The sequence below is a fragment of the Orcinus orca genome, chromosome X (genome assembly GCF_937001465.1).
Source record: "Orcinus orca chromosome X, mOrcOrc1.1, whole genome shotgun sequence".
In the NCBI taxonomy this organism is placed as follows: domain Eukaryota; kingdom Metazoa; phylum Chordata; class Mammalia; order Artiodactyla; family Delphinidae; genus Orcinus; species Orcinus orca.
Window position 1 is genome coordinate 38221668 of NC_064580.1, and position 9142 is coordinate 38230809.

General features: G+C 40.1%; 1 non-coding gene across 1 annotated transcript; it reads right to left on the minus strand.

Annotated features, from left to right (window-relative positions):
• Window positions 1-522: 522 nt before the first annotated feature.
• LOC117197263 (U6 spliceosomal RNA) lies at window positions 523-633 on the minus strand. The gene has a single exon (XR_004477796.1). It is a non-coding gene; the product is annotated as a U6 spliceosomal RNA (small nuclear RNA).
• Window positions 634-9142: the final 8509 nt, after the last annotated feature.

Below are 9142 nucleotides of genomic sequence, written 5' to 3' on the forward strand. Positions count from 1 at the left end.
CAGTGCCTTTTGTTGAAAAGATTTTTGTTTCTCTATAAAATTGCATTGACACGTGCAGGTCTAAGAAATAATACAGAGTGGTCCGTGGTACACTTTGGCTAGTTTTCTCCAATGGTAACATTTTTCAAAACTACAGTATAATATTATAACCTGGGTATTGACATTGATATGATCCATAGCTCTTATTCAGATTTTCCTAGTTTTATTTATACTCATTTGTGTGTGGGGGGGGTGGAGTGGGGGGGCCATAACTTTATTAAGTCCTATACAGTTTTATCACCTGTATAGGTTGGTGTATCCACCACCACAGTCAAGGAACTGAACAGTTCCAACACCACAAGGATCACTCCTGTTGCCCTGTTATAACCATTCCCACTTTCCTGCCACCACCACCCTTGCCCCTCCCTGACCATTGGCAAACACTAATCTGACCTCTATTTCTAAAATTTCATCATTTCAAAAATCTTATATGAAGCGAATCATGTGTTATGTAACAATTTGGGATTGGCATTTTTCACTCAAAAAAATATGGAGCACTTTAAATTTGCATATCATCCTTGCAAAGGGACCATGCTAATCTTTTTCATCTCATTGCCATTTTCATGTATGTGATGCCAAAGTGCATATAATCATTTATTTTTTAATGTTGGTATTGATGTATTTGTATCATATCCCTCGATTTTTATTTATTTTCTATGTATCATGTCTTTTTGTTCCTGTATTCCTCCTTTATTACCTTTTCTTGTATTAAATAATTTTTTTCTAGTGTCCCCTTTAAATTCCTTTGTTTTTAATTATATTTTTTGGAATGATTTTCTTAGTGCTTTTTCTGGAGGAATTATAATATGCTTCTAAACTTAAAAACAATCTATTTCAGATAATGCTAACTTAATTCCAGTAAAATATAGAAACTGCTCCGATATTGCTCTATTGCCTCCCCCTTCCTTTGTGATACTATTGTCATATATATTACTTCTTTATATGCTATATTCCTCCAATTATAACTATTCTTTATGTGATTCTTTTTTAAATATGTTAAGAGAAGAAACGAGAAAAACTCTCTTTATCTTTTTTATTTACATAATTACCTTTATTCATGCTCTTTATTTCTTTGTGTGAATTTGAATTACTGTCTAGTGCCATTTCTTTTCAGCCTGAAGAATTTCCTTTAGTATTTAGTATTCTTTATAAGGCAAGTCATCTTTATCTGGGAACGTCTTTATTTTGCCTTCATTTTTGCTGGACATGGGATTCTTGGTTGATTTTTTTTTTCTTTCAGTACTTTGAATATGTCACCCTCCTGCTTTCTGGGCCTTCACCATTTCTGGTGTTAAACTATTGAGTCCCCTCCCCATTGTATGTGATGGGTTGTTTTTCTCTTGCTACTTTCAATATTTTCTCTTTTCCTTTGGCTTTCAACACTTTGACTATGATGTATCTCAGTGTGGATTTCTTTGCGTTTTTTCCTACTTGGAGTTCATTGAGCTTCTTGAATGTGTAGATTAATGTTTTTGATGAAGTTTGATAACGTCTTTGGCCATTATGTCTTCAAATGTTCTTTTCTGCCCCTTTTTCTCTCTCTTCCTCTTGGACTTCATGTACGCTTATGTTGGTATACTTAATGATGTCTCACAGATCTCTCAGATTCTGCTAATATTTCTTCATTATGTTTTTTTTCTGTTCTTTAGGTTGGACAATTTCTATTGATTTACCTTCAAGTTTGCTGATTCTTTCTTCTGCCAGCTGAAGTCTGTTGTTGAGTCCCTCTAGTGAATTTTTCCTTTCAGTTCTTGTAGTCCTAAACTCCAGAATTTCAAAATGGTCCTTTTAAAATAATTTTTGTCTCTTTATTGATATTCTGTATTTGATGAGTTGCTATTGTTATATTTCCTTTTAATTCTTTAAACATGGTTTCCTTTAGTTCTTTGAACATATTTGTAATACCTGCTTTGAATTCTTTGTCTGGTAAGTCCATCACCTGAGATCTTTCAGAAACAGCTTCTGTTGCCTGCCTTTTTTCTTGTGTATGGGTCACCCTGTCCTGTTTTTGTTTTTTGCATGCCTCATAACTTTTTGTTGAAAACTGGACATTTTCGATAATGTATTATAGCATCTCTGGATTCTTATTCTCCTCTCCCCTGGGTTTATTGTTGCTGTTTTTGTTTTTTTGGTGTTTATTCGTTTAGTGACTTGCCTGGACTAATTCTATGGTGTCTCTCTCCCTAGTAGTGTGCAATCACTGATGTCTCTACTCAGTGTTTTAAGAAAACAATTCTTTTTAAAAATTGAGGTATAACTAGCATATACAATCATATTAGTTTCAAGTGTACAACATTTGATATTGTGTATATTGTGAAATTGTCATCACAATGAGTCTAGTTAACATTCATCACCATAATAGTTACAAAAATTTTTTTTTCTTGTGATGAGGACTTTTACTGCCTTAGCAACTTTCAAATATGCTGTACAGTATTATTAACTATAGTTACTATGCTGTACATTACATCCCTATGATTTATTTTATAACTGGACGTTTGAACATTTTGACTGCCTTTACCCATTTCACCCACCCATCAACTCCCCGCCTCTGGCAATCACCAATCTGTTCTTTGTATCTATGAGCTCATTTTTTTTGATTCTACATATAAGTGAGATCGTATGGTATTTGTCTTTCTCTATATGACTTATTTCACTTAGCATAATGCCCCCATGGTCCATCCATGTTTTTGCAAATGGCAAGATCTCATTCTTTTTTATGGCTGAATAGTATACACACACACACACACACACACACACACACACACACACACACACACATATGTATATATATATCTCACATCTTCTTTATCCATTCATTCGTTGATGGACACTTAGGTTGTTTCCATATCTTGGCTATTGTAAATAATGCTGCAGTGAACATGGAGGTGCATATGTATTTTCAAATTTGTGTTTTTGTTTTCTTTAGATAAAAAAGCCCCCACTCCAATTTAAAAAAAATGATTTTTGATTTTATGTTTAAGCCTGGTTTTCTGGGGTTGCTCCTTGGTTAGCATAACTTAGTGGTTAGCCAAAGATTGGTCAGATGTTTTGTTTAAACACCTTGAGCCAGTAGGGCTTTTACCCTCGCCAATGGATCTGTGTGTTTGGGAAATGACATTCAGAGTTTAGGTACTGTACAAGTCCTTCACAGCTTTTGCTTTCTGTGCTTGCAAAGTTTCACATTCATCCAAGAATGAGTAGCTCACTAAGGACCTCTCCGGTCTCTTCTGAGTGTAAACATATAGCCTTTCAGACCCCCAGGGATATTTGGGAGCTTATCAAGGCTGACTGTGGCTGTCTTGATCCCCAGATCTCACTGATAATTTTTTTAGCTTTCTGCGGGTATACCCAACCAGTATGGCAATCTCAAACTAGCTTTCTTGCTCTTCTTTGATTATTTCCTGCCGAGATTGCTACTGTTTTCAACAATGCCTCTGGGCATGAATTTTTCTATGCTTACTCCAAATTATGTCAACCCCTTTAGCAATGGAGCCGCTGGTGCTTATGGCCTGCCTTGCCCTTGTAGAACCCTTGTGCCTCAGAGCTGAGAGGTAGGGAACAGCTTCAGGCAAAAACACAGTAAACTCTCCCTGTTCTTACTGAGATTCAATAGTTTGTCTTAAATAAGTGCTTATCTGTTTTTTGCATTTGGTCAATTTCCAGATTCCAGAAATTGTTGTTTTTGACAGTTTTGTCCAGTTTTATTGTTGCTTTTTGGGAAGAGGATTTACCAAGCTCCTCACTCAGCTATTCTGGAAGTCCTGCTCCAGTAATGACCTTCTGTGGTTGTGTTTGCCACAGACAACACCCAAACTGGAAGGCTTCTCAGAACAGAGCAGATTCATATTTGGAGTAGTGTCTGCACATCTTGGGTGGGGCAAGGGTGGAGCAAGTTCCATTGATATGTCTCTTTAATATCTCATCAACTTTCAAAAGGAGACTTACAAAGAGACTGAGCATCCTGTATTCAGAGAGAGGATGAGTAATCAGTGCCCCAGAAGTTTGCCACTCTACGTGGCAGTGAATGTGAAGGCTGGTGTGGATGGGGCATCCACACACATTTTTGGAATAGTCTTCAGGGTGGAAGATTGAGAAGGAGGGGGAATGTTTTCCTTCATAAGACATTAATTGTGGAAAATAGAGGATGGAAAACCACTTGTGGAGAAAACTTCCAGATTAAAAAAATTACTAAAGGATATGTTTCTCTTCTTCTTTACATATTTATACATCTATAAATTGTTGTGTGTCTGTTTGTCCATTGTTAGACTCAGTGTTCTCTTTGGGCCTGGCTGTCAATATACTCATGAAGCTAGATGGACATCCTTCATAGTCAGAGGGAGTGATGGCTCCTGTAGTGTTTTGGGGTCTCTGTGTGTCTGTGTGTGTGCCATAGGGAATCCCTTCCAACACAAAGTTTCTTGGGGTACCAGAGCTGCTATATGCAAATGAAGCTCTTTGATGTGTATTTTCAATTAATCAATGACTCTTGCATAGAATAAATGAAGTTAATTTTTTCCCCTTACCAGTCTTAAATCATAGTTTATAATGTTAATGAAGGTTGGGTTTTTCCTGATGTTGCTTCAACTTTTATGCACTGTCTTTTGCTTATTTTACTAATACCTGTGCAAGAACATAGTGTCTAAATTGGTCTAAAGGCATCTTTCTAAATTTAAAAACAGTGTTGAAGAGCAGTACTCTTCCCAAGTATGTGTCTTATGAGTGAGGGTGAGCATTTAACCGATTACTATGCAGGAACTGGGTGCCGATTACTGAACAAATGCCTGAAGGGAGCAGCAACTTGCATAACCCCATTTTGAAAAAGTAGATCTGTTTTTATTTTCTCTTTCTCAGTTTTAGCTGGTATTTTAAAGAGAGATGTGATTTTGCAGCTTTGGGGAGCACTCGTCTATTTCGGGCAATTGTCAGAACCGAGAACTGGAGGAGTTTAAGAAGAGGGCTCCAGTGCTCTGTTCTATAAAATATTGTAGAAGCAAAGAGTCTTTGGTTTTTAACAGCCAAGTTCTGACCATTTTGTGAGCAAATGTTGTACTAAAAGACAGAAATACAGCTTAGAGAATAGCTTCAGAGGACAAATGGCAGGGGAGGTCCAGGCAGCTATGCCTTAGTGCTTTAGTCATCTTTAATGGAAATGGAGCCTCTAGCCAAGCCTAATATATAATGTATCATAAAACATATGTCTGTCAGTCTCCCAGGTACGTTAAGTAGGGAAAACACAGACCTCAAAGGGAAGCTATGGCAGGCCTTGCAGAGGGGCTCAAATTACTTGGCTTGTTGTAGGGGGGTTGGAGACTGTGGAGGAGGAATGATGTAATGTATATTTTTAGTGTTTCTAAGAAGTGACTGTCTCCAGCCCTGTTCCGGTGGGTCGTGGGAGGGGGAATGGGAAAGGGAGGGGCTAGATTTATAGATCTGCATGGGAAAATTGAGTTGGGTACCCGTTTTACAGATGCTTAAGCTTTTTCTTTTTAATTTAGAATATATATAAATACATATATATATATATATATATATATATATATATAGGGGTGTGTGTGTGTGTGTGTGCGTGCGTGTGTGTGTGTGTGTGTGTGTGTGTGTGTGTGTGTGTGTGTGTATCCCCCAGGGAATATAGTACAGCAGGGAAGAGATGGAATGCATCTAGCTGATGACATTTCACAGAATGTCCACCACCTTTGCATCTTGCTGTTGCCTCATCCTTTTCCCCTGTTGAAACAAGGGCCCAAGGCACCCTAGTAAGGATTGCTATCTCTGTCCTGATGCTCAAGAGCCCCAGTTAACTGCATATCTCAGGGTGCCCTCAGCCACCATCTGAATTTCCTGCTGTCCCAGCATGTTCTGCCCCCAGCTAGACAGTCCTGCTTGGTAGATTCTTGTCCTTTCCCATTACTGAGCCTACTTCTTTGAGTGCCAGTTCCACCTATGAGCTGAAAGACCTTGGGTGTAACCTCTGTGACTCTGAGTTTCCTTATCTGTATTATGGGAAGAATAAACTATCTCTTTGGGACTCAAATATACGTCTGCTGACTTCAACCCTAAAGCATGTTCTGTGGCTCACCAAAAGGTCCCTACACTCAAAATGTCATTTCTGCTGTATTTTTCCAAACTACAGTTGACCCTTGAACAACGAAGGGGTTAGGGCTGCTAAACCCCCTTCCCCCCCTCAGTCAAAAATTCACCTAAAAGTTTACAGTCAGCCCTCCATATTCATGGTTCCGCATCCTCAGGTCCACATCCACAGATTCAACCAACCCCGGATTGTGTAATAGTGTAGTATGAATTTACTGAAAAAAACTTTCCTACAAGGGGACCTGAGTAGTTCAAACCTGTGTTGTTCAAAGGTCAACTGTATGCCCTGTCTCTCCCTAGAAAAGCCCACTGAAATAATTTCCTATATCAAGTCGTATCAAAATAGATCAACCTGGCTCCACTCATTTTATTTATGCTAAGAATTCTCTATGCTTTTGGAACTTTCTATCATTCTACCTCTCCTGAGCCTCAGCACACAGGTCAGCATGTACTCAAGCATACACATGTGCACACACATGTGCATACACACACTTGTGCTCATACACAGCACCACAGAGCATGGAGAGAGTGGTTCTTCATGTGATGTGTGATATGATTTAAAGTTGTGCTTAGACCAGAGTCTTTGCCCTAAAATGAAGAAAGCAGCCCTTTATCTAACCTTAGCAGCCTCATTCTTTTGATTCATGGTGGGTTTTCCATGCATGTTCTGCTGGGAACAACGAAATTATCACCTTATCCTTGGCGTGCATGGGCAAAGGTGAGGTACCTGGAGAGTAGGGGTTGGGCTGCTATCAGAGGGGTAAATGGGCACCTAAGTCCAACCTGACTCATGTGCCAGTGTTTCTCAGGATCAGCCCAGTCCACACAGCTGTGTCTGGTTTTTAGATGTTGCTGTCACTTTATGAATATTTAAGCATATTCACACTTGCTCAGCTTCTCAATGATTTAAAACCCCCCTTCAGGGCCTAAGCCCTCCTTTTCTCCTTTTGCTGTCTCTTCTAATGTTGTCTATAGGGATTGGTAGAATAGCTTTAACTTTTGGCTGTGACCCAGTGTAAGAAATACATTTTATACTTCAATCAGTTCATACATGCATGTATACAAATATATAAGTGACTGAAGGCTTTTCCAAAACTACACTAACCTGTCCTGTATGCCAGGTCAAACTCAGTTTGATCTATTCTATTGTGTTGTATCCCATTTTTTAAAAAAAGATTTAATTTTATTTATTTTTGGCTGCGTTGGGTCTTCGTTGCTGTGTGCGGACTTTCTCTAGTTGTGGTGAGCGGGGGCTACTCGTCGTTGTGGTGCACGGGCTTCTCATTGCGGCAGCTTCCCTTGTTGCAGAGCACGGGCTCTAGGTGTATGGGCTTCAGTAGTTGTGGCTCGTGGGATCTAGAGTGCAGGCTCAGTAATTGTGGCACACGGGCTTAGTTGCTCCGTGGCATGTGGGATCTTCCCGGACCAGGGATGGAACCCATGTCCCCTGCATTGGCAGGTGGATTCTTATCTACTGTGCCACCAGGGAGTTCCCTGTATCCCATTTTTAAATGATGCTCTTGACCCACTGTGGCACCCATTTCCTCTCTGGGCACACAGCTAGTCTACATTTTCCAGCCTCCCTCAAGGTTTGATGTGGCCAAGACACTGAATTCTAGCTAATAAAATCTGGTCAGGAGTAATGTGCCTCTTTCAGGTTTGACCTATAAAAGCTTTCCACGTGGAATCCATCAAGGCTTTTCCCACGCCACTGGCTTGATGCAGACAAATGTGGCAATCTTGAAAGCCACATGTTTAAGATGTCAGTGCCTCAAGATGGAGTGAGCCTGAGCCCCAGGCCTTGAGTCTCTGGTTAGAGCACCCATTTTGGACTTTATGTGAGGGCCAAATAAGCTTCTATTGTTTTGAACCACTATACATTTTGCGTTTGTTTATTATCATAGCAGCTAGCATTATCCTGACTAATGTACCCCCACTAAACTCATCGGTTTAATTTACGTGCACTATCGCTTTTAATTTAAAGTTTTCCAAAGAGACTTTCTGTAGCACCCGACAGCTCTCTTTGATTCCCCTGAACCCACCAGCCCCACAAGCAGCACTTCATAATTGAAGGAGTAAAGCACAGGAAACTGCTAAACAGATTGTTGGATGCAGTTGTCAGAATATGTCTACGACAAGTATTTGGGCCCACATTTGCTGGCCACTGGTACTTAACCCAATCGTCTTGTGTTCACAGCACAGTGTTTCTAAAAATGGCAACTGCCCGTTGTGATAGTGAGAAGTTTAACTTGATTAGTATGGGAGTTTCTCACTATAGATTTTTGAATAAAGCAATATTCCCTGTCTGGGATGCAGAATGAGGAAAGGAACTTAAAGAATGGTAAAGCCTGTCCTTCCCCTTACTTGTGCTTTCTGAGACCTTTGGAGCTTTATGGCCCCTGATTATTGCTCTTAAACTCTGGATAAACTCACAGAATAAAATTAGCCTGAACAGAGGACAGACATCCTGGCCAGCCACAGACTGCTTCATCCCTGGGGGAAATAATCAAGAGAAGAATCCACAGGCTTGTCATTCTTCAACTTCCTCCCTTCCTCCCTGTAGCCCTTTAGCCTTCCCTCTCCCTGTCTCCTTTCCTAGAACCCAAACTGAAAAAGTCTGGTATTGGTAAAAGCCCTTGTTGGGCTTTTTCTTACAGTCTTGACTTGAGAAGAGTGGCTTATGCTTTCCATCTGTCATCTTTCCCATCCTGCTACGACAGATACTAATAATACCCCAACTCTGTAAGCGTGAAAACTTCTCAAGTGCAGCCAGGGTTGGGAACCATCTTGGGAACCTGCAGCCAGATCACTGCTTCTCAAACTTTCTGTGCATATCAATCACCAGGGGATATTGTTAAAGCGTAGATTTTGTTTTACTAGGTCTGGCCTGGATCCGATATTCTGCACTCCTAACACATTCCCAAGAGACGTCTTTGCAGCTGGTCCTTGGTCCACACTTTGGGTAGCAAGAAGCCAAGTGACCTGGTCAGATTGCTCTTCACCACTGGATGCCATA